Here is a 27,990-nt window from a genome sequence, read left to right as displayed (position 1 = left end):
TACAGGTTCGAGTCTGGTCAATGACCTTCACTATGCAATAGGAATAAGATATACCTGTGCTCAAATCCCAATAGCTTAAACATATCTATAATCTGGTTGGTTGGTGCTAAAGGGGTGTGCCACGTTAGCACCAAAAATTCTAAATACCTCCCCAAAACAGCTACTATTCCCCTTTCTAGCAAACTATGCATAAAAACAGGGATTTTTAGTTCACATACATTGCAACACATGTTAAGTTGGCCAACTGCATCAAAGTTATCACTCTCTGGCCAGTTCACAACTTAGGTTTACCATTAAACCCACCCCCTGTCATTCATCTATCCAATACTAGAGCCTCCACTGCCACTAAAGTTCTGGCACAGGACTGCTCATTATCAAGGGGTGGGTTTTAGCACCATAACAGGCAGGGCTTAGTTTCCACTTAGACAGAAGTCAAGGTCCTCTATGCAGCTTAGTCTGGCATTACTTGGACTCCGCTGGGGCACGTGGATTGATTTAAGCACTAATATAAGGACTAAATTAAGGGGTAATTGAAGGGGTACTTGGAGGGACCATATGTAGCTTGAGCTTCAGTCTTTAAACATTTAAGGACAGGTCATGTTCAGATTAAACATGGGTCTTTGATGGACAGGGATTTAACCTCAAAACTGTGCCTTGACCATATACATTTGTGGTAGAAAGGGGGATTGGGGGGGGGTTTATGCTAGGAGGGAGGGATTAGCAGAGGATCTACGCTCGAAGGGGGGATTGGGGGGATTTGTGCTAAAAGCAGGGATTGGGGGGGTTGTGCTAGCAGAAGGGATTAATGGGGGTATTTGTGCTAGGAGGGGGGAAATTGTGGTAGAAAGAGGGATGGGGGTGGGGTTTGTGCTAGGAGGGAGGGAGTAGCAGGGGGATCTGTGCTCGAAGGGGGGATTGGGGGGGGTTTGTGCTAAAAGCGGGGATGGGGGGTTATGCAAGGAGAAAGGATTAGTGGTGGGATTTGTGCTAGGAGGGGGAAATTTGTGGTAGAAGGGGAGATTGGGGGGGGTTGTGCTAGGAGGGAGGGATTAGCAGGGGGATCGTCGCTCGAAGGGGGGATTGGGGGGGTTTGTGTTAGGAGGGGTTGTTGTCTTCTAATAATTATGAAGACAACTATAGGGGTAAGTGCAACTTTGCTTTTTTTCCAAAATTGCTGTAAATGTAAGTCAAGTTAAAAACCATTTGAGTCCCATTACGGACAGATATAATAAAAAGATTAAAAAATAGGTTTACAGCCGTATAGGTCAAAAACACACAAGAGTGATTTTTTTTTTTTTTTGTAAATGCCCAGATGGGCACTAACTTTGATAGAAACACTAAAAATTTAAAGTATCGAGTGATGTCATTGCCGACCCACATATAACCAAATGAAGGTAAAAAAAAAAAAAAAAGAAAAACCTTCTAAAGCTTGGCCCCAGTGGGGAAAAATTCCTTCCTGACCCCTTAAGGCGATCGGATTACTCCCTGGATATACAATCCACAATGTTATACAGAGGAAGGCGAAAAACCCTTCTGAAGCAGCCCCAAAAGTGAAACAAATTCCTTGCTTTATAATTAGCATCCCCCCTTTTAGCAAACCCCCCCAATCCCCCCTTTTAGCACAATCCCCCCACTAATCCCCTCTCCTACCACAACCCCCCAAATCCCCCTTTTTTAGCACAAATCCCCCCAATCCCCTCTTCTAGCAAAAATCCCCCCTTCTAGCATAAATCCCCCCCCTTATCCAAATGCCCATTCTCCAATCCTCTTCGTATGACAAATTCCCCTAAATTCCTACTCCTAGCAAAACCCCTTCCAAAGTACCCTTCCCAGCACAGATCCTCTCCCTTTCCAAATCCCCCTCCCCCTCCTAGCACAAATCCCCCACTAATCCCTGCTCCGCCTGGTGATCCGGTGTCCAGCCCGAAGTGCCTCCGTCCGGTGTCCAGCCCGAAGTGCCTCCGTCCGGTGTCCAGCCCGAAGTGCCTCAGAGCGGTGTCCATCCCGAAGTGCCTCAGACCGGTGTCCATCCCGAAGTGCCTCAGACCGGTGTCCAGCCCGAAGTGCCTCAGTCCGGTGTCCAGCCCGAAGTGCCTCAGTCCGGTGTCCAGCCCGAAGTGCCTCAGACCGGTGTCCAGCCCGAAGTGCCTCAGACCGGTGTCCATCCCGAAGTGCCTCAGCCCGGTGTCCATCCCGAAGTGCCTCAGCCCGGTGTCCATCCCGAAGTGCCTCAGCCCGGTGTCCAGCCCGAAGTGCCTCAGCCCGGTGTCCAGCCCGAAGTGCCTCAGCCCGGTGTCCAGCCCGAAGTGCCTCAGCCCGGTGTCCAGCCCGAAGTGCCTCAGCCCGGTGTCCAGCCCGAAGTGCCTCAGCCCGGTGTCCAGCCCGAAGTGCCTCAGCCCGGTGTCCAGCCCGAAGTGCCTCAGCCCGGTGTCCAGCCCGAAGTGCCTCAGCCCGGTGTCCAGCCCGAAGTGCCTCAGCCCGGTGTCCAGCCCGAAGTGCCTCAGCCCGGTGTCCAGCCCGAAGTGCCTCAGCCCGGTGTCCAGCCCGAAGTGCCTCAGCCCGGTGTCCAGCCCGAAGTGCCTCAGCCCGGTGTCCAGCCCGAAGTGCCTCAGCCCGGTGTCCAGCCCGAAGTGCCTCAGCCCGGTGTCCAGCCCGAAGTGCCTCAGCCCGGTGTCCAGCCCGAAGTGCCTCAGCCCGGTGTCCAGCCCGAAGTGCCTCAGCCCGGTGTCCAGCCCGAAGTGCCTCAGCCCGGTGTCCAGCCCGAAGTGCCTCAGCCCGGTGTCCAGCCCGAAGTGCCTCAGCCCGGTGTCCAGCCCGAAGTGCCTCAGCCCGGTGTCCAGCCCGAAGTGGAGAAGAGATGAGTGGGGGGATATGTGCTAGGAGGGGGAAATTAGCAGGGGGAGTTGTGGTAGAAAGGGGGATTGGGGGGGGGTTGTGCTAGGAGGGAGGGATTAGCAGGGGAATATATGCTTGAAGGGGGGATTTGTTCTAAAAGCGAGGATTGGGGGGGGTGCTAGTAGAAGGGATTAGTGGGGGTATATGTGCTAGGAGGGGGGGGAATTTGTGGTAGAAAGGGGGATGGGGTGGGGTTTGTGCTAGGAGGGAGGGATTAGCAGGGGGATCTGTGCTCGAAGGGGGCATTGGAGGGGTTTGTGCTAGGAGGGGGGATTTGTGCTAAAAGCAGGGATGGGGGGGGGTTATGCAAGGAGAAGGGATTAGTGGGGGGATTTGATTCACCCACTCATCCCTTAAAGGGGACCTCTGGTTACTGGATCCATAAATCACCCAGAAGTGCCTGACGCACCACCCATCCAGAGGGAGGATATCCCTATACCCGGCTTAACCTGCTTCCTTAACCTTTTGCCCCCTGGCCAATGGCTGTTTGGCGGCCGGCAAAATCCCTCAGCGTTCCGGGTGGATGCCATATGGCGTCCTCCCGGGCACACAGATCTATGTACAGATCTATCTGACAGATCTATGTACCGGCCCCGTTGCCGGTACCACGTGACCTGCTGTGACCAATCACAGCAGGTCACATGACAGTTGTATACAATGGATGGCTTCATTCATGCCATCCATTGTATACTAGTGTACCTAGCTGTGAATGGTCACAGCAATCACATGCACAAGCTGGGCCAATCACAGCCCAGCTGTGTCATGTGATTAGCCGTGGCCAAATCACAGCTAAGCACAAAAAAAAAAAAAGCCGTGAATGAATCGATGTCATTCAGGTAAATGCTTGCTTATAGCAAAGTAATTCTTTGCTATAAGCAAATTGTGTAAAAAAAAAAGAAATACTGATCACTTCCCCAAAGTTGTACAATGTTACTATGGTAACATTGTACTACATTGGTCAAAGTGAAATATGAAAAAAAATCTTAAAATAAAAAAATGTAATAAAAAATTATAAATATTTAAAAAAATTACATTTTTTTTCCCCATACTGTCACCAGTCAGTGTCCCTGATCACCGCCATGCCAGTTATATGATGACGCTGTACTGCACTGGTGACAGTATGTATTAAGAAAATACATTGTAAAAAATTATTGTAAAAATAATTTTTTAAATTTTTTCATTTTCTGAAAAATTATGACAAAAACAATACAACTTCAAAAAACTCGCCATGCCTCTTATGAAAAAAGAATTTTAAAAAATGAAGGTTTTTTTTAGCACTAGACAGATAGTAAGGAGGAATTGTATCACCTCCGAACCACCTGCTTAAACCTCTTCAACCCTGAGACATCAGGGGTCAGACAGGTGAGACATCAGGGGACTGTGTAGACCCCTGATAATTCACTAAAGCACCCCCCCCCAACAATAACATTATGCAAAAAATAAATACAATTCTATAAACTGTACAAATTGTAAAAAATAATTTAAAAAATGAAGGGTTTGGCTCTTCGAAGAAACTGGAGAGTGCAACCAAGGCAATCCAATTACTTTCTGGATCTACAATCCGCATTGTTATATCTTGCAAAGACTCCGATGGTATTGATAAAATATGATATTGTGCTCCTTCTTTCCACTTTCTTGTTCCTTCCCACTCCACTTTTTGTGCGCGCACAATAACCATTTAAAGCAGAACTATACTTACCTCCGATTCAGCAATATGCTGACCGCTGACACCTTCAGGCGGCTGTCTTCGTCATTGGCTGGGTGAGGATGATGGCACTCCCACGCATGCGTAGGAGCGCTGTCAAATTCGGCGCTGCCAAATTTGTACAGTGAGCTGCGCCTGCACGGCTCACTATACAGGGGCAGACAGGTAGGTAGGTCTGTCTGCCCATTTTTTATCTTTTACCTTAAGCTCTACTTTAAGGTTTCCATTAGTACAAGGCGTATATACATGCCTGTATACAGCATCGATTCGAAGGCATATAGAGGAAAAAAAGGAGCCTAGGGTCATCAGCCTGTGACAATACCCCAACAGCCCTTTTTACTTTCTCCTCTTCATCTTCTTCATTTTTGTAGGCTTGCTTGGCTTCGGGGGTTTAACCTTGGCCAGCTTAGGCATCTTCATAGCCGATTTTGGAGGCTTTAGCAGCAAATTGGGCCTTGGTGGGACTGAAAGCTTTGCTGGCATTTTAGATCCCGGTAGTACTAGAGGCCTTTGTGGTAGCTTGGATCCAGGTAGGACTAAAGGCCTTTGTGGCATCTTGGATCCCGGTGGGGCTAGAGGCCTTGGGGGCATCTTGGATCCCGGAGGGGCTAGAGGCCTTGGGGGCATCTTGGATCCCGGCGGGGCTAGAGGCCTTGGGGGCATCTTGGATCCCGGCGGGGCTAGAGGCCTTGGGGGCATCTTGGATCCCGGCGGGGCTAGAGGCCTTGGGGGCATCTTGGATCCCGGCGGGGCTAGAGGCCTTGGGGGCATCTTGGATCCCGGCGGGGCTAGAGGCCTTGGGGGCATCTTGGATCCCGGTGGGACTGAAGGCCTTGGTGGCACTTTAGATCCCGGAGGGACTGAAGGCCTTGGTGGCACTTTAGAACCTGGTGGGACTGAAGGCTGTGCAGATCCTGATGGGACTGGAGGCTTCCCAGGGACTTTAGGCCTTGTGTCATCACGTGGGTGATCTTCATCTGCATGTGGGGTCTTGATGGAACCTGATGGGTCCTCCTTGTCTCTTCCACTTCTCTTTCCTCCTGTCTTGTATTTTCCACGTTGTCCAGTTTTACTCTTTGCAGCAGGTTCCTGGTCTTCTTCCTCTGGATTCTCCGGGTCTGGGCTTTCCTTGGATCTCCTTCTTGCTGGTATTAGTGAAGGCAGCAAGTTGGAGAAAAAACTCTTTATACCTGAACTGGCCTGAGCAGCAGCAGGGTCCCACTGTTCCTGAGCAGCAGCAGGGTCCCACTGTTCCTGAGCAGCAGCAGGGTCCCACTGTTCCTGAGCAGCAGCAGGGTCCCACTGTTCCTGAGCAGCAGCGGGGTCCCACTGTTCCTGAGCAGCAGCGGGGTCCCACTGTTCCTGAGCAGCAGCGGGGTACCCTTTTGCCTGTACCCTTGGAGGACAAGGGTCGGTGACAACAACTTCCATCAGCTCGGCAGGACCTACATTAAGGTGCTGTCCTTTTGTCACCACTGTTAGTAAAATCCGATCCAATGTTGCGTTCTGCGCATGACTGTAAAAAAAAAAGAAAAAATAAATTGTTAGAAAAAACTCCATCATTGGGTAAGTGCTAACATTATATTACATGGAGAACATCATGTTTTTCTTAAAGTGCATGTAACCCCTAACCATGTTCTTCTTATATTTGCACCATTTTGGTCTCTTAAGAACACCCTTGGAGGGGTTTTATTTTTTATATCTGTTCAGTGAATGCATAAATATACGTACTGATCCTGTCAGAAATCTTGTGAGCTTATAGCTTCCAGTACTGAACTCTTCTTATCAGTTACATTGTTCCCGAATCTCCCTGTGGACTACAGAATGCCTTCCCTGTGTTATGGAGATGAACAGAAGGGGAAGTGTCTAGTTGTCCCGTTTTAGGGTGACAAGGCTGTTCCTCCATAGATACAGTGGAGGAGTACACGTAGTCACCCTAACACAGAAGGTGTATTATTGGCTGGGTCGCCAAATGAAAAATGAAGGAAAAAAGTCTGCTGCTAATTACAAGATATATTTATAAAAATTCAGTGAATGAACGTCACAAGCATTCACCTAGTTATCATGAATTCTGACCATGTTTTGCTTAATATGTCAATTTCCTATGATCGTCAGCTCCGTCTAGTGTTCAAAACATGGTATTTTCCTGACTGACATTTTTCAGGTGCCCCCTGTTGGTTGATTGAGAGCTGCCCTGACCATTTTGTAGCTGAGACTGAGACTTCTGGACAGCTTGACCCATTGCAGGACTAATGAATCTACTGGCAGGGTCTCCAGGTAAGACACTTTGCAAAATATTCCCAAAAAATCGATACTGTATAGAGTGAGACAGAGTGCCGAAAAATAGATTTGGGGATTTACCTTCACTTTGGGGTCTATTTTTTAATTGTTTACACCCAACTGTCACCCAACTGTCACCCAATATCCAAATGGAAAAATATGTGCAAGTCATATGAAAACTTTTATAAAACAGACCCCCCCTTATGATTCTAGGTTAGTAATTTCTGTAATTAATGATGGATACGTACCAAGTCCGGATTATAAAACAGCAGCAGGGTATCAGCAGTAACAACAAGCCGCTGAGGGTCCCCAAGATGACCAACGCCATCATGTATTTGGTTGACATTTCTAAAGGAAGAGAAAAAAAAAAAAAGATTATTTATAGGTCAAGCATATGATATACTTCTAAATTTGAATAGAAAGCCAAAAAGGAACCAATCAGCATCAGCCATCCAAAGAAGGCGGAGTAATATTGACATCTGACTGTTTGCTTTGGAAGGATCTCACTGCACGTTGGAGCCTTCAGAAAGTCTTGAGCCATGAGCCTTCCTTCAGTTTTCTTGAAGGTGACAACAATTTACTTACCAGCTGGCTTTGTCGTGGATTCTGGTTGTTTAATGGTCGTCTGGCCGGATTGGCCATTATTTGTCGCGCCCGACTGAGCGTTATTCTTCCCGCCTGACTGCGCCTTATTCGACGTGTCAGACGGAGCATTATCCGCCTCCTCTCGTTGTAATAAATCGCCATAAAAGTCTGTAAACATAAAGGAATAAGTAAATGGTTACAACACATGGGACTTATTATCTACATTTTAACATTTTTAACCCGGCCCCCCGCAAAAAAGTGTATGTGTGTATATATATATCTGAATGGAAGAATTTAAACAGCACCCCTCATTTTTTTTAAAATCCATTGTATCACACAGTAACATGCATGGCAAGAAAAACATGTCATGGAGGGGGGGCTACTGTTACAGGAAGTGAAAAAATATTTGATCTGCTGGCAGGATCAACAGATAATAAAACTATGATATGGGGGGGGGGGGTCAGAAAAACAAAGACTGCAGTGTGAATGTTATGGTCGGGATGTATTTTTTACAGTTTAAAGAAGAACTTAACACTAAAATTAAGACTTTATCCCCTCTAACACCCCCTCCCCCACTGCATGACACCCCACCTTCTAACCACAGCTTGTTCAATTAAGCTCTGACAATAAGTCCCGGTTCATCTGGAGCGACTTGTCATGCGATTTGACAGTCACACCGTATTGTCGGCCGTGGAACCGTTGTCCGACTTTGCAGTGCTGCACCGATTTTAAAAAAAAGGTTCCTGCACCTTTTTTTTGCGATTTCAGGAGCGACTTGCATAGGCATCTGTACATGAAGTCGCACAAATGTCAGCCAAGACACCCCCAGGATTCTACCTAGTGGGGGGGGGTTAGTCTTAGGTTTGCAAGTTAAGGCTTTGTTTGAATTTGAAATTCTTCTTTATACTGTACAAAATACAACCCGACCCTAACATTCACACTGCAGTCTTTGTTTTTCTGACCCCCCCCATATCATAGTTTTTTTTGTCTGTTGATCCTGCCAGCAGATCAATTATTTGTTCACTTCCTGTAACAGGGAGATATATACAGCTAAGATACCCAAATACTATATACAGCAAAGACCCCAAATATTATATACAGCCAGGACTCCCCAATACTATATGCAACCAGGACCCCCCAATACTATATACAGCCAGGACCCCCCAATATTATATACAGCAAGGACCCCCCAATACTATATACAGCAAGGACCCCCCAATACTATATACAGCCAGGATCCCCAGTACAATATAAAGCCAGGACCCCCAATACTATATACAGCCAGGACCCCCAGTACAATATACAGCCCAGACCCTTAAATACTATATACAGCCAGGACCTCCAATACTATATACAGCAAGGACCCCCCAATACTATATACAGCCAGGACCCCCCAATATTATATACAGCAAGGACCCCCCAATACTATATACAGCAAGGACCCCCCAATACTATATACAGCCAGGATCCCCAGTACAATATAAAGCCAGGACCCCCAGTACAATATACAGCCCAGACCCTTAAATACTATATACAGCCAGGACCCCCAATACTATATACAGCAAGGACCCCCAATATTATATAAAACCAGGGCTCCCCAATACTATATACAGTCAGGACCCCCCAATACTATATACAGCCAGGACCCCCAATATTATATAAAACCAGGGCTCCCCAATACTATATACAGTCAGGACCCCCCAATACTATATACAGCCAGGACCCCCAATATTATATAAAACCAGGGCTCCCCAATAGTAAATACAGCTAAGACCCCCCAATACTATATACAGCTAGGAATCCCTATTACAGACATACAGGACCCCCCAATATTAGGTACAGCCAGAACCCCCACAATTTTACACCGCCCCACCCTCACCCTCTCCCATACTCTATGTATACAGAAAGCAGTTTCCTTCCTGTCTCCATGTCACCGGCCAATCTTAGGCTCCCAATTCTATCAAGAAGTTGCTCGGTGGCCATCTTGGTTAGGGGCACCATGCCCAAAACTACTACTAATAACCCCAGGATTACGGAAGGTGAATGGTTCCGGGTGTGCCGGCAAAACGAGCTTCTCCTAAATCTGCTGACAATCAAATCATCGTGCGGCTTGGTTCCCAATGGAATGCACAATTGATTTGACAAACTAATATTATTTTATTGATTTAACAATTAATTATGTCTTTTTTTTAAATTCTCAGTTAATTATGTATTATTATTTCATTAATTATCAATTAATTCTGTATTATTTTTTATAAACAAATAATGATATTTTATTAATTGATGTGTGCCTGTGTGTATTAAATATATATATATATACACCTACATATATATACACATACAGACTTTATATTATATATATAGCTGTTTGAGCTGATAGAAGTCTGTGTGTGTGTATATATATATATTTATAAACATAGTATATACTACATACACATACATACTCACATATATTTATATACATGCACAGACAGATTTATATCAGCTGAAACAGCACACACACTCATATATATATACACACACACACATACATACATACATACATACATGTACATACATACATACACACATATATTTATATACATATAGTATATACTGCATGTACAGACATCTATCAGCTCAAGCAGCACACTGCTCCCTAATTATAAGTATGATCTCCAGCCATTAAGCAGTTTAAATTCAAACCTCTGGATGTAAGACAACTGTCACCCCCCCCCCCCCCCAGGCTGAAAGCAGGCGGAGCTTTAGTGTTGTGAACTGTCAGTGTGCCCATTGTTGCACCCATGTAATGGAATATATCTGATCCCTGCTAATAGAAATATATGATAATCTTACCGTCTACCCATGCGTTGTCCTTACTGGCCGATCCGATGAATACGGCCAAAAAAATGTACGCGAAAAACAGGTAAAGTCTCATTGTGGCTCCCAAACAACAAACTAGATGCACACTCCTCTCCCTCCCAATGTGATCTGTCAGTTCAGAGAGCTAGGTCATGTAACTGATGGGCACTGTGATGTCATCAGTCACATGACCAGGCTTCCGGGTTGCTACGGCAACGTGCGATTTCAGGTGCGACTTGCATAGGCATCTGTACATGAAGTCCCACAGATGTCAGCCAAGACTCCCCTGAAATCGCACTGACGTGTGGCTCTGAAATTGTGAGAATTCAAGTGAAGTCGCATGATTTCAAAGTCAGATTCAGTGTGAACCCGGGCTAAAACATGGAAGCTGATTGGTCACCATGTACGGCTGCACCAGACTTTGTGTGCACCGGTGTTAGTAAATCTCCCCCAATGTGTGTATATATGTATTAATATATACACACCCCCAGGCTGCTATCTAATGGGGGGGGGGGAGTTTTAGTCTTAGGTTTGCAAGTTAAAGCTTTGTTTAGACTTGTAGTTGGGGGGGGGGGGGCAAAAATGTGCAGTTATGCTGTATTTTTGCTGCCCCCCCCCCCCCACACACACACTCCAAAGACATGCTGGTAGGTGAATTGTCTCCAGTCTAAATTGTCCCTAGTATGTGTATGTATGAATGTGAGTTAGGGCCCTTAGATTGTACACCCCTTGAGGGTTAGGGACTGATGTGAATGTACAATATATATCTAAAAGCACTTTGTAAGTTGACGGCGCTATATAAGTACCTGAAATAAATATATATATGTGAGTGTATATATAGATTGTAAGCAGGTTAGGGCCCTCCTAACCCACTTGTATTGAACTGTACCTTTGCTGTATTGTCTCCCTTAATATTGTAAAGTGCTGAGCAAACTGTTGGCGCTATAGAAATCCTGTATTATAATTATATATACACCCATATATTTATATACATATAGTATATACTGCATGTACAGACATCTATCAGCTCAAGCAGCACACTGCTCCCTTCTAATTATAAGTATGATCTCCAGCCATTAAACAGTTAAATTCAAACCTCTGGATGTAAAGACAACTGTCACTTTTCCCCTGCAGGCTGAAACCAGGCGGAGCTTTAGGCTCCATGCACACGGGGCGTTTTAATAATGCCGGTAACGTTAGCTGTGTAGTCACGTTAAAAACAGGAGTTTTCCAGCGGTTTTTCACGTTTTAGCATTTTGTTTTTTTTTACCAAAAAAATAATAATTTTTTTTTGGGTCAAAAAAAAGTCCAAGAACACCGATTTCTGGCAATTTACCGTGTTTTGCCACATTTTTACAGCTAAAAAACTCCTCTAGACACCCGCTAGTTCTGGGTTTTTTCCAGCCATTCCAGTCTATGTGTGAACAGACACATAGGATAACATGCTGGGGGGTTACCGGCTGTAGAAAAAACTGTCAAAAGCCAAAAAACATCCGCTGTAAAAACGCCCCGTGTTGTGAACTGTCAGTGTGGCCCATTGTTGCACCCATGTAATGGAATATATCTGATCCCTGCTAATAGAAGTATATGATAATCTTACCGTCTACCCATGCGTTGTCCTTACTGGCCGATCCGATGAATACGGCCAAAAAAATGTACGCGAAAAACAGGTAAAGTCTCATTGTGGCTCCCAAACAACAAACTAGATGCACACTCCTCTCCCTCCCAATGTGATCTGGCAGTTCAGAGCTGATGGGCACTGTGATGTCATCAGTCACATGACCAGGCTTCCAGGTTGCTATAGCGACAACCATGCCCATTGGGGGGGGGGGGGTGTATATAAATAGTTGTTAATTAAAAGAAATCAATGTTAATAAATAATAATTAATTGTTAATAAACTGATAATAAACAATTCTTATTTTTTAAAAAAGACATTTGTCAATTAATAAAATATTATATCATTCATTGTTTATATTTTAAAAAATACAGAATTGATAATTAATGAAATAATAATACATAATTAATTGAGTGTTTAAAAATATATTTTTAAATGTTAATAATACATAATTGTTAAATAAAAATGAAAAAAAAAGACATAATTAATTGTAAATCAATAAAATAACATTAGATCATGAATAAGTCAATTGTGCATTCCATTGGGAACCAAGCCGTGCGATGATTTGATTGTCAGCAGATTTAGGAGAAGGAAGCTCGTTTTACCGACACACCCGGAACCATTCCCCTGCCGGAAACTCGGGGTTATTAGTAGTAGTTTTAGGGACGTTGCCCCTAACCAAGATGGCCGCCGAGCAACTTCCTGATAGAACCGTGGGCATGGAGACAGGAAGGAAACGGCTTGCTGTTTACATGAGAGACAGAGTGAAGGTGGGGTATGTAATATTGGGGGGTCCTGGTTGTACCTAATATTGGGGGGTCCTGTTTGTATATAAAATTGTGGGGTCCTGGCTGTACCTAATATTGGAGGGTGTTGGCTGTATATAATATTGGGGGTCCTCACTGTATATAGTATTGGGGGTCCTGGCTATTTATAGTATTCGGGGTCGTCATTATATATAATATTGGTGGTCCTGGCTGCATATAGTATTGGGGGTCCTCATTGTATATAATATTGGGGATCCTGTCTGTATATAGTTTTGGGGTCCTGGCTGTATATAGTATTGGGGGTCCTGGCTGTATATAAAATTTAGGGTCCTGGCTGTATATAGTATTGGGGGTCCTGGCTGTATATATTTGGGGTCCTGGCTGTATATAGTATTGGGGGTCCTGGCTGTATATAGCATTGGGGGGTCCTGGCTGTATATAGCATTGGGGGGTCCTGGCTGTATATAGTATTGGGGGGTCCTCGCTGTATATAATATTGGGGGTCCTGGCTGTATATAGTATTGGGTGTCCTGGCTGTATATAGTATTGGGGTCCTGGCTGTATATAGTATTGGGGGTCCTGGCTGTATATAGTATTGGAGGGTCCTGGCTGTATATAGTATTGGGGGTCCTGGCTGTATATAGTATTGGGGTCCTCATTGTATATAATATTGGGGGTCCTGGCTGCATATAGTATTGGGGTCCTCATTGTATATAATATTGGGGGTCCTCGTATATAATATTGGGGGTCCTGGCTGTATATAGTTTTGGGGATCCTGGCTGTATATAGTTTTGGGTGTCCTGGCTGTATATAATATTTGGGGTCCTGGCTGTATATAGTATTGGGGGGTCCTGGCTGTATATAGTATTGGGGGTCCTGGCTGTATATAATATTGGGTGTCCTGGCTGTATATAGTATTGGGGGTCCTCGCTGTATATAATATTTCTGGTCCTGGCTGTATATAGTATTGGGGGTCCTGGCTGTATATATTTGGGGTCCTGGCTGTATATAGTATTGGGGGTCCTGGCTGTATATAATATTTGGGGTCCTGGCTGTATATAGTATTGGAGGGTCCTGGCTGTATCTAGTATTGGGGGTTCTCATTGTATATAATATTGGGGGTCCTGGCTGCATATAGTATTTGGGTCCTCATTGTATATAATATTGGGGGTCCTGGCTGCATATAGTATTGGGGTCCTCATTGTATATAATATTGGGGGTCCTCACTGTATATAATATTGGGTGTCCTGGCTGTATATAGTATTGGGGGTCCTGGCTGTATATAATATTTGAGGTCCTGGTTGTATATAGTATTGGGGATCCTGGCTGTATATATTTGGGGTCCTGGCTGTATATAGTATTGGGGGTCCTGGCTGTATATATTTGGGGTCCTGGCTGTATATAGTATTGGGGATCCTGGCTGTATATATTTGGGGTCCTGGCTGTATATAGTATTAGGGGTCATGGCTGTATATAATATTGGGGGTCCTGGCTGTATATAATATTGGTTGTCCTGGCTGTATATAATATTGGGGGTCCTGGCTGTATATAATATTGGGGGTCCTGGCTGTATATAATATTGGGGGTCCTGGCTGTATATAATATTGGGGGTCCTGGCTGTATATAATATTTGGGGTCCTGGCTGTATATAATATTGGGGGTCCTGGCTGTATAAGTCCCACAGATGTCAGCCAAGACTCCCCTGAAATCGCACTGACGTGTGGCTCTGAAATTGTGAGAATTCAAGTGAAGTCGCATGATTTCAGAGTTGGATTCAGTGTGAACCCGGGCTAAAACATGGAAGCTGATTGGTCACCATGTACGGCTGCACCAGACTTTGTGTGCACCGGTGTTAGTAAATCTCCCCCAATGTGTGTATATATGTATAAATATATACACACCCCCAGGCTGCTATCTAATGGGGGGGGGGTTAGTCTTAGGTTTGCAAGATAAAGCTTTGTTTAGACTTGTAGTTGAGCTGTGTTTTTGCTGCCCGCCTGTCGCCCACCAACTGCCCCCCTTCAGCTGTTACAGGCAGCTGAACGAGGTGTATACGTGCTTTGCTTCGCTCCCAAGGCTAAGATCGCCCAACATGTAGTGATCGGCCAGCCCACCCAACACTGCATAGATAATCAAATGGGGAAGCACCGCGAACGGCCTGCAACCAATGCAATGCAATATTTGTAATGGCAAAAATGGGGTTATAACAGGCGGTGAGAAGGCGTTATGTCGCTTCCTCATCGCCTGTCAGTAGCCTCTGAAGTGTGATCTGAATGAATGTCTCCGAAATCTATCCTAAGAGCGAGGAATATATATATATATATATATATACACACCACAGTACCACCAGTCTAGGGTTTGCATGTTCTCCCTGTACCTGTCTGGGTTTCCTCCGGGTACTCCGGTTTCCTCCCACACTCCAAAGACATGCTGTTAGGTTATTGGCTCCTGTCTAAATTGTCCCTAGTATGTGTATGTATGAATGTGAGTTAGGGACCTTAGATTGTACACCCCTTGAGGGTCAGGGACTGATGTGAATGTACAATATATATGTAAAGTGCTGTGTAAATTGATGGCGCTATATAAGTACCTGTAATAAAATAAAATACACATATATACATATACAAAGGGGGAGATTTACTACAACTGGAGCACTGAGAATCAGGTGCAGCTCTGCATGGGAGCCAATCAGCTTCTAACCGCAGCTTTTTCAGTTGAGCTGACAGTAAGCGGTTCACTCCGGTGCGACTTGTCATGCGATTTGACAGTCGCACCCTATTGTCGGCCGTGGAGCCGTTCAAATCAGTGTGACTCCGACTTTGCAGTGCCGATTTGAAAACAAAAAAGGTTCCTGCACTTTTTTTGCGATTTCAGGTGCGACTTGCATAGGCATCTGTACATGAAGTCCCACAGATGTCAGCCAAGACTCCCCTGAAATCGCACTGACGTGTGGCTCTGAAATTGTGAGAATTCAAGTGAAGTCGCATGATTTCAATGTCGGATTCAGTGTGAACCCGGGCTAAAACACAGAAGCTGATTGGTCACCATGTACGGCTGCACCAGATTTTGTGTGCACCGGTGTTAGTAAATCTCCCCCAATGTGTGTATATATGTTCAAATATATACACACCCCCAGGCTGCTATCTAATGGGGGGGGGGGAGTTTTAGTCTTAGGTTTGCAAGTTAAAGCTTTGTTTAGACTTGTAGTTGGGGGGGGGGGGGGGGGGCAAAATGTGCAGTTATGCTGTATTTTTGCTGCCGTCCCCCCCACACACACTCCAAAGACATGTTGGTAGGTTAATTGGCTCCTTTCTAAATTGTCCCTAGTATGTGTATGTATGAATGTGAGTTAGGGCCCTTAGATTGTACATTCTTTGGGGGCGGAGACTGATGTGAATGTACAATATATATCTAAAAGCGCTTTGTAAGTTGACGGCGTTATATAAGTACCTGAAATAAATATATATATGTGAGTGTGTGTATATAGATTGTAAGCAGGTTAGGGCCCTCCTAACCCACTTGTATTGAACTGTACCTTTGCTGTATTGTCTCCCTTAATATTGTAAAGTGCTGAGCAAACTGTTGGCGCTATAGAAATCCTGTATTATAAATATATATATACACCCATATATTTATATACATATAGTATATACTGCATGTACAGACATCTATCAGCTCAAGCAGCACACTGTTCCCTTCTAATTATAAGTATGATCTCCAGCCAATAAACAGTTAAATTCAAACCTCTGGATGTAAAGACAACTGTCACTTTTTCCCCTGCAGGCTGAAACCAGGCGGAGCTTTAGGCTCCATGCACACGGGGCGTATTAATAATGCCGGTAACGTTAGCTGTGTAGTCACGTTATAAATGGAAGTTTTTCACGTTTTAGCGTTTTGTTTTTTTTCACAAAAAAAAACCCTTTTTTTTGGTCAAAAAAGTCCAAAAACACCAGTTTGTGGCAATTTACCATGTTTTGCCACATTTTTACAGCTAAAAAACTCCTCTAGAAACTTGCTAGTTTTGGGGTTTTTTCCAGTCATTCCTGTGTGTGTAATTGTTAATTAAAAATAAATAAATGTTAATAAATAATAATTCATTGTTAATAAACTGATAATACACAATTAATTCTTATTTTATTAATTGACCAATATGTTTTTTTTTTAAATATTACATCATTAATTGTTTATATAAAAAAAATACAGATTTAATTGATAATTACTTAAATAATAATACATAATTAATTGATTGTTTAAAAAAATATTTATTTAAACGTTAATAAAATAATACATAATTGTTAAATAAAATTAAAAAATCCTTAATTGGAAATCAATTAAAATAATATTAGATCATGAATAAATCAATTTTGCATTCCGTTGGGAACCAAGCCGCCCAATGATTTGATTGTCAGCAGATTTAGGAGAGAAGGAAGCTCGTTTTGCCGGCACACCCGGAACCATTCCCCTCCTCCTTTAAGCCTTGGAGTGTGAGCCAGAGCTCAGGGAAAGTTTCCAATCCCCCTAGCTAAAAGTTGTCTACACAAATCCCCAACCCAGGAACTGGCTTATCAACTGCTGCCAGGGGGTGCTAGATACAAGTTCATCATTACAGTGGCCTGGAAAACAAGAAGTAGGGACACTGGCTCGAGCAGGGGACTGGTGGTGGTCAGGAGAAGGAGTGTCCGCTTGCCGGTAGTGGTGCTGGGTCTGCACTATGCATCGGGAAAACCCATGACTGGGCTGTGCTTGGGCCGGTTGGGTAGTCAGCCTCTGATGGACCCCCACTGAACCACTGTATTGGGTAACTCAGACATCTCTGTTGCATAGTAGTCATGTAGTCCCCTACAAAGGCCTTTTGTCCTTGGAGTATGAGCCAGAGCTCAGGGAAGGTTTCCAATTCCCTTAACTAAAATTTGTCTGTGCAGGCGGACAAAATTAGATTCTTCATGAATAGAGACATGGCTTTATCTGGACCATATACAATTAGTATTTAAAAAAAATGCAACTAGCCTCAGATCACACAGATGACATTAGTTTTCCCCCAAACTGTTACCGTAAGGCTAGGTTCACACTAATGTGGCTCTGCGAACCACGTTTGGTACAGGCACAGCAGTCTATTCATTTGAATGGGCTGCAGTGCCTCCTAAAATGCAGGGAAAAGGTTCCAGCTCCATTTTTGGAACCGCAGTCCGCATGGGAACTGCAAGTGCAGTGCAGTTCCCAGTGCGGGAGCGATTTCCAGTGTGTGCAGCATGCCATTAGGATTAATGGCACCCGCACACATCCAGCGCAATTTTCTGTGTGGGTGATCGCAGCTAAAGGAACAGGTACCTAATCTAAAATTAAGTAAAATTAAAAAAATACACAAGTAAACGCCTAGACAGGCACTAGCTTTATTAGTAATACTAACAATTACATACACGATGTCAAGTCAATATTGACCCACACCTATCCAATGGAAGGCAAAAGACCCTTCTGGAGCATAGCTGCAGAAAATTCCTTCCTGGCCCCCTAAGGCAACTTGACCACCCCTTGGATCTACAGTCCGTCTTGTCAACCAGAGGAAGGCGAAAACACCTGAAGTATAGACCCAATAGGAAAAAAAATCCTTTTGACCCGTAAGGCCATCAGATTACTTTTTGGATCTATAATTCACATCGTTATAACTTGCAGTGACTCCATTGGTAGCAATAAAATAGGATATTGCGCTCCTTACAGCAGGGCTTTGAAGATAATCAATATTCTTGAAAAATATTCATGCTGCCTTCCCATCTCAGTTTTTACAGACTGCAGTTAAAATACAAAAACATTTTTGAATGAACCCTCTCCACATTGCTATACACTCTAGCAAACTTTGCATAAAAACAGATTTTTAGATCACATACATTGCAATACATGTTTGAGCCGGCCAACTGCGTCAAAGTAATCCCTCTCTGGCCAGTCCCTACAAAATCAAAATACTTACAGTACTTGCTTATAGCATTCTTCAATGGATATAGTGGCACTACAGGGAAATGGGCACAAGTTGTAAAAGAGCTATAGGGTCGAGTCTGGTCAATGACCTGCACTATGCAATAGGAATAAGATATACCTGTGCTCAAATCCCAATAGTTTATAAATATCTATAACCTGGTTGGTTGGTGCTAAAGAGGTGTGCCACGTTAGCACCAAAAATTCAAAATACCTCCCCAAAACTGCTACTATTCCCCTTTCTAGCAAACTGCATAAAAAAAGGGATTTTTAGTTCACATACATTGCAACACATGTTTAAGTTGGCCAACTGCATCAAAGTTATCACTCTCTGACCAGCTCCTATCCCAATTTGAACTTAGGTTTACCATTAAAACCACCCCGTCATTCAACTATCCACTACTAGAGCCTCCACTGCCACTAAAGTTCTGGCACAGGACGGCTCATTAAGGGGTGGGTTTTAGCACCATAATGGGCAGGGGTTCGTTTCCACTTTTTAGATCACATACATTGCAATACATGTTTAAGCCGGCCAACTGCGTCAAAGTATTCCCTCTCTGGCCAGTCCCTACTCTACAAAATACTTACGTTACTTGCTTATAGCATTCTTCAATGGATATAGTGGCACTACGGGGAAATGGGCAAAAGTTGTAAAAGAGCTACAGGTTCGAGTCTGGTCAATGACCTTCACTATGCAATAGGAATAAGATATACCTGTGCTCAAATCCCAATAGCTTATACATATCTATAACCTGGTTGGTTGGTGCTAAAGGGGTGTGCCACGTTAGCACCCAAAATTCTAAATACCTCCCCAAAACTGCTACTATTCCCCTTTCTAGCAAACTATGCATAAAAACAGGGATTTTTAGTTCACATACATTGCAACACATGTTAAGTTGGCCAACTGCATCAAAGTTATCCCTCTCTGGCCAGATCACAACTTAGGTTTACCATTAAACCCACCCCCTGTCATTCAACTATCCAATACTAGAGCCTCCACTGCCACTAAAGTTCTGGCACAGGACGGCTCATTATCAAGGGGTGAGTTTTAGCACCATAACAGGCAGGGCTTAGTTTCCACTTAGACAGAAGTCAAGGTCCTCTATGCAGCTTAGTCTGGCATTACTTGGACTCCGCTGGGGCACGTGGATTGATTTAAGCACTAATATAAGGACTAAATTAAGGGGTAATTGAAGGGGTACTTGGAGGGACCATATGTAGCTTGAGCTTCAGTCTTTAAACATTTAAGGACAGGTCATGTTCAGATTAAACATGGGTCTTTCATGGACAGGGATTTAACCTCAAAACTGTACCTTGACCATATACATTTTTGGTAGAAAGGGGGATGGGGGGAGGGTTTATGCTAGGAGGGAGGGATTAGCAGAGGGATCTACGCTCGAAGGGGGGATTGGGGGGGTTTGTGCTAAGAGGGGGGATTAGTGGGGGGATTTGTGCTAAAAGCAGGGATTGGGGGGGTTGTGCTAGCAGAAGGGATTAGTGGGGATATTTGTGCTAGGAGGGGGGAAATTGTGGTAGAAAGAGGGATGGGGGTGGGGTTTGTGCTAGGAGGGAGGAATTAGCAGGGGGATCTGTGCCCGAAGAGGGGATTGGGGGGGTTTGTGCTAAAAGCGGGGATGGGGGGGTTATACAAGGAAAAAGGATTAGTGGGAGGATTTGCCCTAGGAGGGGGAAATTTGTGGTAGAAAGGGAGATTGGGGGGGGGGTATTGCTAGGAGGGAGGGATTAGCAGGGGGATCTTCGCTCGAAGGGGGGATTGGGGGGGTTTGTGTTAGGAGGGGGTGTTGTCTTCTAATAATTATGAAGACAACTATAGTGGTAAGTGCAACTTTGCTTTTTTTCCAAAATTGCTGTAAATGTAAGTCAAGTTAAAAACCATTTGAGTCCCATTACGGACAGATATAATAAAAAGATTAAAAAATAGGTTTACAGCCGTATAGGTCAAAAACAGACAAGAGTGATTTTTTTTTTTTTTTGTAAATGCCTAGATGGGCACTAACTTTGATAGAAACACTAAAAATTTTAAGTATCGAGTGATGTCATTGCCGACCCACATATAACCAAATGAAGGTAAAAAAAAAAAAAGAAAAACCTTCTAAAGCTTGGCCCCAGTGGGGAAAAATTCCTTCCTGACCCCTTAAGGCGATCGGATTACTCCCTGGATATACAATCCACAATGTTATACAGAGGAAGGCGAAAACCCCTTCTGAAGCAGCCCCAAAAGGGAAACAAATTCCTTGCTTTATAATTAGCATCCCCCCTTTTAGCAAACCCCCCCCCCCCAATCCCCCCTTTTAGCACAATCCCCCCACTAATCCCCTCTCCTAGCACAACCCCCCCAAACCCGCCCCGCAGGCCAGAGTACTTGGTGTCATTCTGGACTCCAACCTATCCTTCCAGCCCCAAGTCCAATCTTTAACAAACTCGTGCAGACTCCACCTCCGCAACATCGCCAAAATCCGCACGTTCCTAACCCCAGAAACCACTAAACAGCTCATCCACTCCCTCATCATATCACGACTCGACTACTGCAACTCCCTCCTCACTGGCCTGCCTCGCCGCTGGCTATCCCCGCTTCAGTCCATCCTGAATATGGCTGCCAGACTCATTCACCTTTCCAACCGCTCCATCTCCGCCACCCCCCTCTGCCAATCCCTCCCCTGGCCTCCACTCCGTGTCCTCCACCCCCCTCTGCCAATCCCTCCACTGGCTTCCGATTGCTCAACGGATCAAATGCAAAATCCTAACACTGACGTACAAAGTCGTCCACCATACTGCCCTGAACTACATCACTGACCTAATATCCAAGTACCACCCAGCACGCACACTCCGCTCCTCAGTCCGGTGTCCAGCCCGAAGTGCCTCAGTCCGGTGTCCAGCCCGAAGTGCCTCAGTCCCGTGTCCAGCCCGAAGTGCCTCAGTCCGGTGTCCAGGCCGAAGTGCCTCCGTCCGGTGTCCAGGCCGAAGTGCCTCCGTCCGGTGTCCAGGCCGAAGTGCCTCCGTCCGGTGTCCAGGCCGAAGTGCCTCAGTCCGGTGTCCAGGCCGAAGTGCCTCAGTCCGGTGTCCAGGCCGAAGTGCCTCAGTCCGGTGTCCAGCCCGAAGTGCCTCAGTCCGGTGTCCAGCCCGAAGTGCCTCAGTCCGGTGTCCAGCCCGAAGTGCCTCAGTCCGGTGTCCAGCCCGAAGTGCCTCAGTCCGGTGTCCAGCCCGAAGTGCCTCAGTCCGGTGTCCAGCCCGAAGTGCCTCAGCCCGGTGTCCAGCCCGAAGTGCCTCAGCCCGGTGTCCAGCCCGAAGTGCCTCAGCCCGGTGTCCAGCCCGAAGTGCCTCAGCCCGGTGTCCAGCCCGAAGTGCCTCAGCCCGGTGTCCAGCCCGAAGTGCCTCAGCCCGGTGTCCAGCCCGAAGTGCCTCAGCCCGGTGACCAGCCCGAAGTGCCTCAGCCCGGTGTCCAGCCCGAAGTGCCTCAGCCCGGTGTCCAGCCCGAAGTGCCTCAGCCCGGTGTCCAGCCCGAAGTGCCTCAGCCCGGTGTCCAGCCCGAAGTGCCTCAGCCCGGTGTCCAGCCCGAAGTGCCTCAGCCCGGTGTCCAGCCCGAAGTGCCTCAGCCCGGTGTCCAGCCCGAAGTGCCTCAGCCGGTGTCCAGCCCGAAGTGCCTCAGCCCGGTGTCCAGCCCGAAGTGCCTCAGCCCGGTGTCCAGCCCGAAGTGCCTCAGCCCGGTGTCCAGCCCGAAGTGCCTCAGCCCGGTGTCCAGCCCGAAGTGCCTCAGCCCGGTGTCCAGCCCGAAGTGCCTCAGCCCGGTGTCCAGCCCGAAGTGCCTCAGCCCGGTGTCCAGCCCGAAGTGCCTCAGCCCGGTGTCCAGCCCGAAGTGCCTCAGCCCGGTGTCCAGCCCGAAGTGCCTCAGCCCGGTGTCCAGCCCGAAGTGGAGAAGAGATGAGTGGGGGGATATGTGCTTGAAGGGGGGATTTGTTCTAAAAGCGAGGATTGGGGGGGGGTGCTAGTAGAAGGTATTAGTGAGGGTATATGTGCTAGGAGGGGGGGGAATTTGTGGTAGAAAGGGGGATGGGGTGGGGTTTGTGCTAGGAGGGAGGGATTAGCAGGGGGATCTGTGCTCGAAGGGGGCATTGGAGGGGTTTGTTCTAGGAGGGGGGATTTGTGCTAAAAGCAGGGATGGGGGGGTTATGCAAGGAGAAGGGATTAGTGGGGGGATTTGATGCCCCCACTCATCCCTTAAAGGGGACCTCTGGTTACTGGATCCATAAATCACCCAGAAGTGCCTGACGCACCACCCATCCAGAGGGAGGATATCCCTATACCCGGCTTAACCTGCTTCCTTAACCTTTTGCCCCCCGGCCAATGGCTGTTTGGCGGCCGGCAAAATCCCTCAGCGTTCCGGGTGGATGCCATATGGCGTCCTCCCGGGTATACGCAGTTTGCGCGCCTGCAGAGCCGCGCAGTGGCGCGATCTGTCACCGGCCGTTTACCTCGGACACGGCCGATGACAGATCTATATACCAGCCCCGTTGCCGGTACCACGTGACCTGCTGTGACCAATCACAGCAGGTCACATGACAGTTGTATACAATGGATGGCTTCATTCACGCCATCCATTGTATACTAGTGTGCCTAGCTGTGAATGGTCACAGCGATCACATGCACAAGCTGGGCCAATCACAGCCCAGCTGTGTCATGTGATTAGCCGTGGCCAAATCACAGCTAAGCACAAAAAAAAAAAAAAGCCGTGAATGAATCGATGTCATTCAGGTAAATGCTTGCTTATAGCAAAGTAATTCTTTGCAATAAGCAAATTGTGTGAAAAAAAAAAATACTGATCACTTCCCGAAAGTTGTACAATGTTACATTGGTCAAAGTGAAATATGAAAAAAAATCTTAAAAGAAAAAAATGTAATAAAAAATTATAAATATTTAAAAAAATTACATTTTTTTTCCCCCATACTGTCACCAGTCAGTGTCCGTGATCACCACCATGCCAGTTATATGATGACGCTGTACTGCACTGGTGACAGTATGTATTAGGAAAATACATTGTAAAAAATTATTGTAAAAATAATTTTTTAAATTTTTTCATTTTCTGAAAAATTATGACAAAAACAATACAACTTCAAAAAACTCGCCATGCCTCTTATGAAAAAATAATTTTAAAAAATGAAGGGTTTTTTTTAGCACTAGACAGATGGTAAGGAGGAATTGTATCACCTCCGAACCACCTGCTTAAACCTCTTCAACCCTGAGACATCAGGGGTCAGACAGGTGAGACATCAGGGGACTGTGTAGACCCCTGATAATTCACTAAAGCACCCCCCCAACAATAACATTATGCAAAAAATAAATACAATTCTAAAAACTGTACAAATTGTAAAAAATAATTTAAAAAATGAAGGGTTTGGCTCTTCGAAGAAACTGGAGTGCAACCAAGGCAATCCAATTACTTTCTGGATCTACAATCCGCATTGTTATATCTTGCAAAGACTCCGATGGTATTGATAAAATATGATATTGTGCGCCTTCCTTCCACTTTCTTGTTCCTTCCCACTCCACTTTTTGTGCGCGCACAATAACCATTTAAAGCAGAACTATACTTACCTCCGATTCAGCAATATGCTGGCCGCTGACACCTTCAGGCGGCTGTCTTCGTCATTGGCTGGGTGAGGATGATGGCACTCCCACGCATGCGTAGGAGCGCTGTCAAATTCGGCGCTGCCAAATTTGTACAGTGAGCTGCGCCTGCACGGCTCACTATACAGGGGCAGACAGGTAGATAGGTCTGTCTGCCCATTTTTTATCTTTTACCTTAAGCTCTACTTTAAGGTTTCCTTTAGTACAAGGCGTATATACATGCCTGTATACAGCATCGATTCGAAGGCATATAGAGGAAAAAAAGGAGCCTAGGGTCATCAGCCTGTGACAATACCCCAACAGCCCTTTTTACTTTCTCCTCTTCATCTTCTTCATTTTTGTAGGCTTGCTTGGCTTCGGGGGTTTAAACTTGGCCAGCTTAGGCATCTTCATAGCCGATTTTGGAGGCTTTAGCAGCAAATTGGGCCTTGGTGGGACTGAAAGCTTTGCTGGCATTTTAGATCCCGGTAGTACTAGAGGCCTTTGTGGTAGCTTGGATCCAGGTAGGACTAAAGGCCTTTGTGGCATCTTGGATCCCGGTGGGGCTAGAGGCCTTGGGGGCATCTTGGATCCCGGCGGGGCTAGAGGCCTTGGGGGCATCTTGGATCCCGGCGGGGCTAGAGGCCTTGGGGGCATCTTGGATCCCGGCGGGGCTAGAGGCCTTGGGGGCATCTTGGATCCCGGCGGGGCTAGAGGCCTTGGGGGCATCTTGGATCCCGGCGGGGCTAGAGGCCTTGGGGGCATCTTGGATCCCGGCGGGGCTAGAGGCCTTGGGGGCATCTTGGATCCCGGCGGGGCTAGAGGCCTTGGGGGCATCTTGGATCCCGGTGGGACTGAAGGCCTTGGTGGCACTTTAGATCCCGGAGGGACTGAAGGCCTTGGTGGCACTTTAGAACCTGGTGGGACTGAAGGCTGTGCAGATCCTGATGGGACTGGAGGCTTCCCAGGGACTTTAGGCCTTGTGTCATCACGTGGGTGATCTTTATCTGCATGTGGGGTCTTGATGGAACCTGATGGGTCCTCCTTGTCTCTTCCACTTCTCTTTCCTCCTGTCTTGTATTTTCCACGTTGTCCAGTTTTACTCTTTGCAGCAGGTTCCTGGTCTTCTTCCTCTGGATTCTCCGGGTCTGGGCTTTCCTTGGATCTCCTTCTTGCTGGTATTAGTGAAGGCAGCAAGTTGGAGAAAAAACTCTTTATACCTGAACTGGCCTGATCAGCAGCAGGGTCCCACTGTTCCTGATTAGCAGCGGGGTCGCACTGTTCCCGAGCAGCAGCAGGGTCGCACTGTTCCTGAGCAGCAGCAGGGTCCCACTGTTCCTGAGCAGCAGCAGGGTCCCACTGTTCCTGAGCAGCAGCAGGGTCCCACTGTTCCTGAGCAGCAGCGGGGTCCCACTGTTCCTGAGCAGCAGCGGGGTACCCTTTTGCCTGTACCCTTGGAGGACAAGGGTCGGTGACAACAACTTCCATCAGCTCGGCAGGACCTACATTAAGGTTCTGTCCTTTTGTCACCAGTGTTAGTAAAATCCGATCCAATGTTGCGTTCTTCGCATGACTGTAAAAAAAAAAGATATAAGAAATTGTTAGAAAAAACTCCATCATTGGATAAGTGCTAACATTATATTACATGGAGAACATCATGTTTTTCTTAAAGTGCATGTAACCCCTAACCATGTTCTTCTTATATTTGCACCATTTTGGTCTCTTAAAAACACCCTTGGAGGGGTTTTATTTTTTATATCTGTTCAGTGAATGCATAAATATACGTACTGATCCTGTCAGAAATCTTGTGAGCTTATAGCTTCCAGTACTGAACTCTTCTTATCAGTTACATTGTTCCCGAATCTCCCTGTGGACTACAGAATGCCTTCCCTGTGTTATGGAGATGAACAGAAGGGGAAGTGTCTAGTAGTCCCGTTTTAGGGTGACAAGGCTGTTCCTCCATAGATACAGTGGAGGAGTACACGTAGTCACCCTAACACAGAAGGTGTATTATTGGCTGGGTCGCCAAATGAAAAATGAAGGAAAAAAGTCTGCTGCTAATTACAAGATATATTTATAAAAATTCAGTGAATGAACGTCACAAGCATTCACCCAGTTATCATGAATTCTGACCATGTTTTGCTTAATATGTCAATTTCCTATGATCGTCAGCTCCGTCTAGTGTCCAAAACATGGTATTTTCCTGACTGACATTTTTCAGGTGCCCCCTGTTGGTTGATTGAGAGCTGCCCTGACCATTTTGTAGCTGAGACTGAGACTTGTGGACAGCTTGGCCCATTACAATGAATCTACTGGCAGAGTCTCCAGGTAAGACACTTTGCAAAATATTCCCAAAAAAACGATACTGTATAGAGTGAGACAGAGTGCCGAAAAATAGATTTGGGGATTTACCTTCACTTTGGGGTCTATTTTTTAAATGTTTACACCCAACTGTCACCCAACTGTCACCCATTGTCCAAATGGAAAAATATGTGAAAGTCATATGAAAACCTTTATAAAACAGACCCCCTTATGATTCTAGGTTAGTAATTTCTGTAATTAATGATGGATACGTACCAAGTCCGGATACTCAAACAGCAGCAGGGTATCAGCAGTAAAAACAGGCCGCTGAGGGTCCCCAAGATGACCACCGCCATGATGTATCTGGTTGACATTTCTAAAGGAAGAGAAAAAAAAAGATTATTATAGGTCAAGCATATGATATACTTCTAAATTTGAATAGAAAGCCAAAAAGGAACCAATCAGCATCAGCCATCCAAAGAAGGCGGAGTAATATTGACATCTGACTGGTTGCTTTGGAAGGATCTCACTGCACGTTGGAGCCTTCAGAAAGTCTTGAGCCATGAGCCTTCCTTCAGTTTTCTTGAAGGTGACAACAATTTACTTACCAGCTGGCTTTGTCGTGGATTCTGGTTGTTTAATGGTCGTCTGGCCGGATTGGCCATTATTTGTCGCGCCCGACTGAGCGTTATTCTTCCCGCCCGACTGAGCGTTATTCTTCCCGCCTGACTGCCCCTTATTCGACGTGTCAGACGGAGCATTATCCGCCTCCTCTCGTTGTAATAAATCGCCATAAAAGTCTGTAAACATAAAAGAATAAGTAAATGGTTACAACACATGGAACTTATTATCTACATTTTAACATTTTTAACCCGGCCCCCCGCAAAAAAAAGTGTATGTGTGTATATATATATATAATCATAAAATTACTTCTAATAGACAGTGCCACTGGACATATATGGGGTGCTAACCCCAAAAGAAAGGAAAAAAGGGGGGGGGGGAGCAGCTGTCTGCGCTCTGGAAACCCAAAGCAATATAACTGAATGGAAGAATTTAAACAGCACCCCTCATTTTTTTTGGAATCCATTGTATCACACAGTAACATGCATGGCAAGAAAAACATGTCATGGAGGGGGGGGTGGCTACCTCCCTGTTACAGGAAGTGAAAAAATTATTGATCAACAGGATCAACAGATAATAAAACTATGATATGGGGGGGGGTCAGAAAAACAAAGACTGCAGTGTGAATGTTATGGTCGGGATGTATTTTTTACAGTTTAAAGAAGAACATAACACTAAAATTAAGACTTTATCCCCTCTAACACCCCCTCCCCCACTGCATGACACCCCACCTTCTAACCACAGCTTGTTCAATTAAGCTCTGACAATAAGCCCCGGTTCATCTGGAGCG

At 45.7% G+C, this 27,990-nt stretch overlaps 1 long non-coding RNA gene across 1 annotated transcript in view; it reads left to right on the top strand.

Moving 5' to 3' along the window:
* Positions 1–27,990, top strand: part of LOC149465217 (uncharacterized) — a 242,689-nt gene that overhangs the window by 108,965 nt on the left and 105,734 nt on the right. The window contains exon 7 of the long non-coding RNA XR_016312236.1: positions 6,765–6,877. This is a non-coding gene — a long non-coding RNA (uncharacterized LOC149465217). The remainder of the gene's footprint in view (positions 1–6,764; positions 6,878–27,990) is intronic.

Source organism: Staurois parvus, unplaced genomic scaffold (genome assembly GCF_062004578.1).
Source record: "Staurois parvus isolate SC_StPar_1 unplaced genomic scaffold, SC_StPar_1.0 ptg000140l, whole genome shotgun sequence".
Classification (NCBI taxonomy): Eukaryota; Metazoa; Chordata; class Amphibia; order Anura; family Ranidae; genus Staurois; species Staurois parvus.
Note: the sequence above shows the minus strand (reverse complement) of the source record. Positions and strands in the feature narration are given on the sequence as shown.